A 12,029-nucleotide genomic window follows, 5' to 3' on the forward strand; every position below is an offset into this window, starting at 1 on the left:
TTAAAAATGATTTTCTCAAGTTTCTAGCTTCATAATGGTCTTATCTCCACCATATTAGATTCCTGTGGAAATGTAATTGGTTTGATTTTGCTTTATAACAACAAATCACCCTCTTGTCCCTTATGTTCTACCACTGGCCTGAAGTAATGACCTCATTCCAACAATGCCTACTGGGGTTGTGTTGCTTAATGGCACAGTAATGCTTTAATAAATATGTGAGATGTGAGAAAAGGCAAGGACAAATGATATAAATGCGGGGAGAAACACGTTTCAGATCAGGAATTTGAAAGTTACGCACTAGCAATCCTATTCTGTCCTTAATTGACCCTTCTCTACAAGCTTGGTCCTGGCCCTCATAGTCCACAAAAAAAGATCCCCGTTTAGATTTCACGTCTTCGGATTCATCTTTCCTGTGAGTCAGAGTTGAAGTCTTCTTGGAAAAAAAAAAAAAAAGAGTATGTCTTCATCCTTGGTAGTTTTGTAGTTGGGCCGTTTTCTCACATGGACTATCTTTATTTCTTCCCCAGTACTTATTGAGTGTCTCTATATGCCATGCACAGTACTAGGTGATGGGTGATGGGGGTGTAGCTGTAGATGAGACCAACTAGATTTTGACTCTTAAAGCTCACTTATTTGTTCAGTGTCCTGAAGACAGGACACTGAACAAATAAGTTACTATCAGAGAAAGAATTCCCCTTCAGCTTCCACTAGTACTTGTGTCCCTCTGTTGCTTGTGGAATGAATGTTGGGATTACTTCTCCCATGTGATCAAGATTGAAGGCCACACATACCCCTGTTAGGAGGCCTAAAGTAATGACCTCATTCCAACAATGCCTATTGGGGTTGTGTTGATTAATGGCACAGTAATGCTTTAATAAATATGTGAAATGTGAGAAAATACCAAGGGTGTGTACCCAGGGCAGTTTCCAAGGTGTCCAGCTGTTTACTCCACTTACCACCTTCTATTCAGAAGTCTTCCTCATATGTAAAATAATAGTCATAATACCTATTTTAATGACTGAGATTGTTCCTTTATTGCATGCCAGATATTAGATGCTCAGTAAATTGAAAGAAGTACCATTTTCTACAGGGATATAGACTTACCTTTATAGGTTAGGGAATAGGTAACTGTAGTTAATATGATTTTGTTGTTTTTAATGCCCAATTATTAGGAATAGTTCTCATTGTTACCACTTTGTGGAGTGACGGGCGGTGGAGGAAAAAAAAGTGTATATCAGGTGCTGGTTTTGACATTTACGTCTTAATTTCCTAAAAAATTTGAGGCACGTGAAAGATTATTACCAAATGGTAAAGAAATTAGGATAAGACATTTATAAGAAAAACTTTTCTTTTCCCTCTAAAGATTCACAGGAGTCTAACCCTGTTACCTGAAGATAAAAACAGGCCAGATACAAGGTACAGTGATGACCTCATCCTCATGCTACCTTGACCACCACTGTCCCAGAGATTCTTAGGCTCCCCTCCAATACTTCCCCTGCTGCAAGCTTCAGTCAGTCCCTCACCATTTCTGTTTTTGAGGGGTTTTTAAACCTGAATAGTTTATTGGCAGTTAAAAATGCATACCCATTGCCAAATCAGTTCAGCCTGTGGATCTTTGATGCACAAACAGTTCTTGTCAATGTATGATTGTTAACTTAAAAGGCCAATATTTTTTCAAGCACGAGACCCGATGGAAGAAGATTTAGGACAAAAACTGGTGGAACCTGAATTCTAGTCCTAAGTAGATTTCTAATCCATAGTTGTGCGTGTATACACACATGTGCTTTCCTGTGGAGATAAGCCATTCAGTGTGGCAAGCTGTGACTTGGCCAGGATTTGTTCATACTTTGTTTTTTCCTGCAGAGCCAGTCTTGCCTTTGTGTCCCTGAGAACTGGTCTGTTTAGTTTTGTCTTCCTGGAATCAACAGGTTTAGTCTGGCCCCATAATTGGTGATAAGTATGTGCAAACTCTTCACAAATCTCCTTCCGATGGTTGAAAGGTCATATACTATGGTGTTTAAGAACTTTTACTCTCTGGAATGAGACCTGGGGTCAAATCCACTCACCTCCTTAGTAGTTGGGTGATTTTGGAAATGTTACTCAGTCTCTTTAAATCTCAGTTTCATCTATTAATTGGGCATAATAATAGTTACATCAGTGGATCTGGGGGAAGAGTTAATGAGATAATGTAAATGAAGGCACTGAGTTTCCCATATAGAAATGTGCTCAATGAATAGTAACCATTAGTATATGAAACTGGATTTAGAGCAAGTAGCAGTAGTCACGGGACCTATTGAAATTAGTAAACATCTGGCATTCTAGCAATTCTGTGACTTCTCATCTAGCGCACCATAAAACAAGCTTAATGGCTGCTTTACTAGCTATAAGACGTCTACAACCCAATCTATAACAGAAAAGAGAGTTGTAAATAGCGAAATGAACCTTGTGAACCTGAATTTGTATTTTTTCCTCCTTGAAGGACAACCTAGTTTGGAATTAGTAGCTTGTTAAATGCACCCACTCAGATTAAAAATGGAACCTGTTCATTCAACAATTTATTGAGCATATGTTACATGTTACACCTATGATTGATAACTGGCTGTCAAGAAAAATGATTATCATATAATTAGAAAGATGATTATAATCTAGCAGGCTACACGTTAAGAAAGGGAGATGCTCAGGGTATTATAGTAACAGAGAAGAGGCACCTGTGTTTCTCGGCCTGGGGGGGAGAGTGGCACCTGAGATGGGTCTAGTGCAAGAGTGAGCCTGACACGACAGAGTGTTCTAGGCAGAGGGACAGCACGCACAAAAGCATGGGGGTCAAAAGACAATGTACCTGCGGCCAGATGTGAGTGAATCCAGGGGAAAAGGTCTGGCCTGGAGATAAGAATCTGGGAGTCATGATTAACAATGGTCTCCATGGGTAAAATCATCCAGAGGGAATATAAATCTAGAGAATATACGGAAAGGTCTATAAGTGAATCTCTTGACAGGGCGTGTGGGATCTGTGAGGTCTAATCTCCTGTCGAGGAAGAGCAGCCTTTCAGAAGATGACAGGACACAGACTGAAGGAGAGCGTCAAGGGATGGAGATTTTTCACAATTTGGATCGCTGTGCTCCCAGACACTTCCTAATTTGTCTTTATTTCGACATGTAAGTAGAATATGTTCTTTAAAAGTTATTACGTTGTCCTACCCAGGGAACGCTGGCAAGCTGGCTTACTTTACCAGTGGCACTGGAATGGAGATGCATTTTCCCCTTTGCATTTTCACATTGCATATACAGAAATTAGAGGGATATATATATATATATATCTCGTGACAGCAAAAACATTTTTTAAAATTTTATTTTTTATTTTTTTAAATTTAAAAAATTTTTTGGCTGCACCGAGCGGCATGTGGGATCTTAGTTCTCTGACCAGGGACTGAACCTGTGCCCCCTGCATTGGAAGTGTGGAGTCCTAACTCCTGGACTGCCAGGGAAGTCCAAAAACATTTTTTTAAAAAAGCCGAGAAGAATATTGGCAAAGAACCATTTGAGAATACATCTTTTGTTATCATCGCATTTATTTGAATACAGCTTTTTACATATTTTAATTTTAATCAATGTTTTAATTTTAAGTTTCAATTTTAAAGAAGTTATAGAAATGGTGGCAACTTTTTTTTTTTGACTTATAGTTGATTTACAATGTTGTGTTAGAGCAACTTATTAATTCATAAAGCCAATGTAGGTATTTTAGAATGACTAAAGCAGGAGAAATTTGACCCTGACAAACTTAGTTAATGTTTAAGTGTTTAGTTTCCCAAGAGAGGGAAATGGAGAGTAAGAGGAACAAAACAAAACAAAATGAAAAAAGAAAGGAAGCTGGCTGGCTTCAGGCAGATACGAAATTATCACTGTAAAGCTTTATTTTGTTTTCTCTACAGGGAGAGGAAAGAAAGTTTAGGTGTTGAAAAACACATTTTAACATATATATATACACAAAAAATGGTTAACAGTGGGTTTGGATAGTAACTGGGGTCTTTGATAATTTTATCAAGCCATGCAATTAAAAAGCCAGCACTGCCTAACTCCAAATTATGGAAACAAAGGAGGGATAAGTCCTACATTAAACAAAATTATCTTTCTTTTAGGCAAACCAGACAAGCAAAGTGCTCATAAGGGTTTACTTGCTTTCTGTTTTAAAGTACTTGTCAAATGAACTATCTTGTTCATGTCAAAAGCCCAGGGGTCCCAGATGTTCATACTATTACTGAGTTGAGAGTCCTGGTCCAAGTAATGAGCACTTTAGTTGAATCCATAGTTTTGTCTTTGCGCTTCAGCCAAAGACCACCAGGAACATACCTGTAGTTTAACAAGTTGGGTTTATTGTTCTTTGTAGCAGGGAGCACACATACTGGGGAGATGTGAGGTGTCTAATATATTAGAAAGGATTTGTTATAGGGCTCGGGTTTGTGTATAGGATATAGGTCTGGGGCTTTGCCCAGGATTCCATACTGTGTAGGGAACAGAGGTAAGTCTTTGATTTGGTAGCTTAATACAGCTAATCAGGTACAAGGAAGGAAGTGAGGCTAAAGCTGTAATAGGTGAAGATGCTAATGCATATGGGCCAACACAGGGGGCTGTTTGGTCATTTTTGTGGTTTGGATAATGCTTATGTTTTTGTGTTCATATATGATACAGAGATCTCTTGGTTTTGTTTTGATTTTTCACGGTGGAATGGTCTTGTGTGTTGGTGTCATGTGAAATGGTTTATGTTCCACGTAATACCATGGTACAGCTATGTCAGGCCAACTCCTAGTAACGCCAGGGTTTCAAGCTGTCATGGGCTGTTTTCCCCTCTCTCAATAGCTAAAGAAAAAAGCGTGACCCTGAGAAGAGGACTTGCTGAGCAGCGGAGGTAGACAAAGACATCCAAGGCGAATGTTGGCAGTGTCCAAGCACCACGCAAAAGAGGGAACCACTGTCTGTGGGTATTTCAGTCCCACATTCAGGTACTTTAAACATCCAAATCCTCTGACACCATCCCCTTGCTTTCATGTTCATCAAGGAACTTTTTCTCTTGAATTTATCTTTTTGCGTGTCTTCACATAGGGTAAAAATGTCCTGGTATTTTTCACATGATAGTTCATGTATCAATATTTCTAAAAATAAATTGTTTTAAATTTAAATTATATTTATATATACTTTATATATATAATTATACATAATTTTAATATATTTAAATGTATATGTTAAGTAAATACCGTGACCTCACTTTTCTCCCCTCTTCCAATCTCCTGCTTCCCATTGTCCGGCCCAAACAGAAACCAGTTATTCTGATTTGAACTTACGCCAGGAAAAAAAGCACTCAAACCAATAAAAATCTAGGCATTTATTTATAAGCTTGCTAAGTCTTGGTTTTCTCGTGCAAAAAGGTGGGATAATAATATCTTTTCCTTATCATAAAGCATTTAGTGTCTAGTGTATGGTAAAAGCTCAATAAATTACTGCTATTGTTGTGATTATTACCTTATATTTTCTACTTCAATTTTCTCTCTCCCTTTTGTGTTCCCCTGTCTGTCAGTGTTTATGGTATATATCCCCTGCCTGCCTTCTAAACTTCACACTTCACCAGCCTACTTAAGATCGCCATAGGTTATCTCACTGGGGTCTCAACCTCAGCTGTTCCAAACTGGACCAATTCCCTTCATTCCACACCCGCCTCCCCCAGCCCACTACCTAGGTTTGAATTTCTGCTCCCCTAGTTGTGTAACTCTGGGCAACTTATCTAATCATTCTTCACCTCAACAGACACATCTGTAAAATGTGTACTAGCTACCCCACAGGGTTGTAGTAAGGATTAAATAAATTAATACATGTAAAGCACTTCTGAAAATGCCTGGCACACAGTAACGTTCCATAAACGTTAGCTGCCGGAGTCATCTTTTTCCTGCTCTTAATCACCATCACCCTCAATAAGCCAGCTTCACAGCCTTTATTCGCTGACTAACGAATTAGTTGCCGGGCAACCACAGCCCTAAGCTGGAGACCCCACGTTCTTGTTCCTCTTTCTGCCTCATCCCCTACATCAGATTGGTTATCCGGTCTTGTGCTTTCTCTCTCTGGAACAGACCTCTCGACTCCTCCCCTCGGCCCTCCCGCGGTGGTCTGGCACTCTTCATCTTTCCCCTACAGTGGGGAAAGATGCATCTTCCCACCTGGGGTCTGTCACCTCGCAGCCAATCTGTCCCCTCCATCACAGCCATAGGTCTCATTCAGAAAAGCAAATGTCATTCTAACAAGCATGTATTTACCATGCGCCGAACACTATTCTGGGAGTTTTATAATATGAACACATTTGTTATCTGTATTCGGTGACTTCTCTCTCTTTTATATATTATTTATTCAACACATCTTCTATTGAATATTTTTTCAGGTGCTAAGTCAGCCAGGATCCTGTCAGGAAACAGAAGGCATGCCCAAAGGTGATTTTAGGACAGTTTAATGAAGGGACTTCTTATAGTGATGCAGGGAAGGCACACGGAAGGGCTGGCGACCGCTGGGCTCCACCACTCTCGGCTGATGGACTGAAGGGGTGTGGTCACCAGACCTGGTAGGAGAAGGTAGTGTGGAGGGGCCCGCATGACACGGAGAGTCAGGAAAAGCTAACCCAAGGCAACCATACGGGGAGGGGCCGGGGGAGTAATTCCCATGACCTCACTTTCCTCCCTTCCTCCTCCTACACGGTGCTTATTACCCAGCCTAAATGGATGCCAAAAGGTAAGAAAACCCATTAAGGCAGTTTCTACAGTTCATCCTCCTTAGGGGCATAGAACAGGGTGGAATCGTGTAAACGGGGGATCCGGAGGGGCGGACCCTTAGTTATACAAATATAACATGAGCAGGCAGCCACTGCTATGGGGAGGAACGTCACCGGACCTTTCCTAGCACGACAAAGGTTATCCCACTGACAAACACCCTTGATACACAGTGTTCTAGCAAGAGCAAACAGGACAGATGGAATCCCTGTGTTCCTGAAGGTGAATGACCTGAAGCTTCCATAAAAGTAGACCTTAAAGGAAGTCTATAAAATTCATAGATTCCAGCCTATTCTTCTGCGGCGCTTTCATATATATGCCACTTGCCAGCCATACAAAAGTACTTCCTGTCTCTTCCAGCGGCAGCGGGGTAGGAGTGCAGGGAACTCACACCCACTTTTTGCCTCGGGAAAGAACTAGTTCATGCTTACATCTCACTGCAAAGAAGGCTGGAAAACGTAAAAGAGCACATGGAATCTTTTAGTGAGTACCACTGTCTCTGTCAGAGTTTCTGAGTATTTTTTGCTTACTTCCTAGTTCTTAGCTTTGTTCTATTTAACAAACCCCTAACATAGTCGGCCAGTCAATTGCAGTTCTCTTGAGACTTTTTTAAGAACAAAATGACACGCAGAAATTTTATCATCAGCTAATACACATGAGCTAACGGCCTAACCACCCGCCAGAAGGAGCTTGAGAAACATTCCATAGATTTCTGTTAAAGGAATTTGTGCCAGTAATTTTACAACTAGGTTGTGGAAGTGGAAGTAAAAAGACTGAATTTTCCTTATGCTCTCGTGTGCCGATTATAAATGTATTGCCTCTGGTCTCCAAATTCCAACTTTATACGGGCTCTGTGGTAGTAGTTGGAGTTCCTCTGGGCCTGCCTTCCTTACAGAAGCGTGATGCTAGGCTCTGTGGGGAGAGGGCACTGAGGGCCTTTGCAGGAGGGAAGGATGACTCTTGCCGGCTCAGGCTGCTGCCCTGTTGTGGTGGGTCAGCAGTGAGGGGGCGAGGACACCGGGTGGCTTCTACTCCAGCCACGTGCCCAGAATGCACATTCCCTGCATGACCTCAGGCCCTGACTCGCCCTGGGGACCACCTTCCCACGGCACTCCCTAGGGGGAAACCACACACGCTGGGCCTCCAGCCTTCAGTGGTGCCCTGACTCCCTCACAGGCCCACCTGTCCAGAGTTTCTCTCTCCTGGGTCCCTCCCCACGTGGCTGTGGAGTGTGACCGGCCACCTGCCTGTACGGCAGGTTTCACACTTCAGAGGCAGGGTTGAGTAGTTGTGGCAGAGACTCTGTAGTTCCCAAAGCCCCAAATATCTATGGAAAGTTTGCTGATCCCTGTTCTGGTCTATCAGTGGAAACAAACACACAAAAATAAAAAGTAATAAACACAAAGCATCTTTTAAAACAACTTCTGTTGCTCTATTTGGTTTTTCTCCATAAAAGTGGTACTTTCATCTTATTCTTTACTTCTTTATGTTAACCCTCAAGTTTTTAAAATGAACATGTATTTTTATGGATAAACTCAGTACAAATATGGATTTAGAAATACCTCCTCCTGTGCTTTGGGTTACTCTGTAATAAGAATGGTCTTAGGGCTTCCCTGGTGGCGCAGTGGTTGAGAATCTGCCTGCCAATGCAGGGGACACGGGTTCGAGCCCTGGTCTGGGAAGATCCCACATGCCGCGGAGCAACTAGGCCCGTGAGCCACAACTACTGAGCCTGCGTGTCTGGAGCCTGTGCTCCGCAACAAGAGAGGCCGCGATAGTGAGAGGCCCACGCACAGCGATGAAGAGTGGCCCCCACTTGCCGCAACTAGAGAAAGCCCTTGCACAGAAACGAAGACCCAACACAGCCATAAATAAATAAAAAAAAAAAAAAAAAAAAGAATGGTCTTAGGAGCAAACGTTGGATTTGTACTCTGCCTGTATTTTAATTCCCTCCTCACACAAGAAAGCCAACAGCCATTATTTGAAGGTATGGGTTCGTTTTACAATAAGTCCCTAAATATGGCAACCTTTATCAACTCATTGAAGAAAGCCAGGCCTTCATGAAAATAATATGGCCTTTTCATTTGTGGGTGGTACATTTCATGAAACCAGGCAAGATTTCAGAGCTATACTAATGTTCTTTTTTCCCCTCTCCCTGCCTGAACTTCGGCTGTCACCTTCCTTCTTTCTTTACCTCACTCCCCAGTTTATTGGGGTCAAGGTTGCTGGGTGCAATGATAATGAATAATGTAGTTAATTTTGTTCTTCTTTGGACTCTAATTTTTCTTGAGATTCAATGGATATAAACACTACTGCGTTCTAATTTTCCTCACAAAATATTGTTACAAAAAGTCCTGAAAACATTTTTTGCACTTCATAGCATTTTTAAAGTGTTAATTTTCCTGCATATCAGTTATTTATCTCCTGCACATGTGGTATAATTCTTACTAAATATGGATTCATTATGGTAAATGACAATAGAAAACATCTTATTTTTAGACTTCAGTCGGCTAAAAAGGGGAAATACTCTGAATAGGATAACAGATCAAGGAAAAACATGTATTTGGGGAGCCATGGTTTTTTTCTTTGAAAACTTTTTTTCTCTAAGGAAAATGTTTTCTCTATTTGGTTGCAGCATCATTAAGGTAATCAGTTGATACTTAGGATTTTTAAATGTTCAGAGAAAACATTTTCATTTTTAAAAAATAACTATAAAAAGGTAACATATAAATATTATAAAGGTCTGATGGGTATGTCTTCGCCAGCACATGGCACATGCAGACCTCAGAATTTTTTTTTCCGGACTGTTTATTAGCGCAGGTTTAAAAAAAGAAATTCTTTTAAAAAATTAGCATTGGTAAATACTGTATTCAAAGTATGAGACAGAAGTAACATAGACATTGATGTTTATCTCCTGAAATTTCCATAAGAGCCATGATAGTAGAGACCTCATCTGATTTTCTTACTACTGCTTTCCTAGCACCTAGCTCGCAGCAGGCGCTCAATCACAATCTGTGGAATAAATAGTTTGTACTCCCTCACGCCTCCCCAAACCCTCAGGTACCTCATACCATCAATTACCCTCTCATTCTCCAACCTCTCTCTCTGCTGGCTATTGACCCTCAGCAAAACAAACAGGCCAATTAAGGAAAACCCCTCCGCTCACCCAGTCCTGGCCACTTGCCCTGTCCTCCCTACTCTTCCTTCACATCCAACTACAAGGCCTTCGGAGAGACAAAAGAACTGGAGTAGGTAGTTATTTTGGTCTCACAGAAGTCCCAGCTCCCACCTTTACCAAAAGTCCTTATTTCCAGGAATGTAAAGAGCTTCCCCACAGTTCATGTATACCTTCCTGAACCCAGGACCTGGATGTGTAAAGTTATCTACAGCTTTGCTCAGGAACAGCTTTGAGCTCCAGAAGTCCTGTCATAAGGCCTGTCCTCCAAACTGATTCTGGCTGAGGAACATTCCCAGGTATTAGACCTGCTCCAGTTTGCGTTCAGGACAAAACAGAAACGTGCAGTTCTACATGGGGTGGTGACTGTGGCATCTTCTGTGATCCGAAGAATGACTTGAATGCAGTAAAAAGTAGTTTAATACTAAAAAATGTCTCCCAGCTAAATATAAATAGGGAGATATTTTAATAAAGAGCACAAACTAGAATATGCAAAATGAGAATTGCAACTAGACCTTAGATGTCACCTCGGGCTTTATGCTGATTCCATGCCATGTGGTGATCCTTAATTCACACTTTATAGTACCTTAAAGGAATTTCAAAATGATGTTAAAGAGCAATTAATGTGTAATAAAGTGATACTTGGATAAAGAAATGGTAATATTTATCCATATACCTGACTGAAGATTTATATCAGGCTTACATTTCATAGCAGTGATCTAACCAGAACAAACATTTTTATAAAACCATGATGTAAATGACAAATGCCTACCCAGAATCTCCCTAGAATCAGAACCACTGATTCTCCTTTCTTGCAGATGCAGCTAACACATGAAATGTGCCAGATTTTACCAGCTAAAAGAATTTTCAGAAGATAAAACTAGCAATATTAGGAAATGACTTGTATGATAAACTATTATATACACAGCTTCCTTAATGAGAAACAGAAATCTCACCAAGAAGAAACACAAATTTCAAGCAAGAACACTGTTGCACACCAAATACCAAGGAGTAATTGTTTATGCTTAGATTAAAATATTGATTTGATGATGTAATTGTGTTCCACCTTTGCATCTAAACAAAGATTCGATTCACCTGCTGACCCACATTGATTATACTAAAAAATAATAATAATAATTCCAAAGTGGTCTATAGACCGCTTTGGCAGGATTTGCTTTAATCTGAAAGAATAAATAACTTCCAAAAGTCACATACACAAAAGATCTCAGAATAAAAATTTAAAATCCATCAAAGAAATCAGTTGTAAAAAAATAAAAGGCTTATTGTATTACTGTACTACCTTTTTAGGATATCACCAATTTTCAATGGTATGGGATTCACACGAAAGGCATTTAAGATACAATGGAGAGGGCAGAGTCAAGATGGTGGACCAGGAGGATGCAGAATTCGTGTCTCCGCGCAACTAGGGCACCTACCAGGCACCGATGGGGAACCATGGACACCTAAGGGGACAGCAGGAACCCCCAGTGACTGGGTAGGACGTGGGGCGTGGGGAGAGTGAAGGGGGAGGAGAAGTGGAGGTGGGACGGGACTGGCCCCCTCAGGGGTGGCTGGCGGAGGGGAAGGGATCCCACGCCCAAAGGGAGATATTGGGGGACCATTGGGAGGGCAGAGGAGCAAAAGGGAGCATGGCCAGATTTCCCCTGCCCACTTGGGCCCCCAGGAACCTGCTGAGATCCTGGGCCTGATCCTCTGCCCACCGAGGCCCCCTCCAGCCACGCGGGTCCTGAGGGAGTTGGAGGGAGGGAAGGGGGAGCAAAAGTAAAGCCCAGACCTCCGGGACCAGCACCCCTGAAGGGCGGCTGGGGGAGGGGAGGAGTTCCTACACCCAGTGGGACCCACCCATGGTTAGAGGTCCAGTGGGGACAGGGGAGACCCTGGGGGAGGCGGAGGGGTAGGGGCACAGAGGAACAGAAGGGAACGTGGGCAGTGCTTTCCCTGTCCACTTAGGCACCAGGGAGGCTGTTGGGCTCCTGGGCCTAATCCTCTGCCCTCGGAGCCTCCCTCCTGGGGTGCAGAACCCAAGCCCC

This window comes from Balaenoptera borealis (assembly GCF_965194805.1).
Source record: "Balaenoptera borealis genome assembly, chromosome: 13".
Lineage (NCBI taxonomy): Eukaryota > Metazoa > Chordata > Mammalia > Artiodactyla > Balaenopteridae > Balaenoptera > Balaenoptera borealis.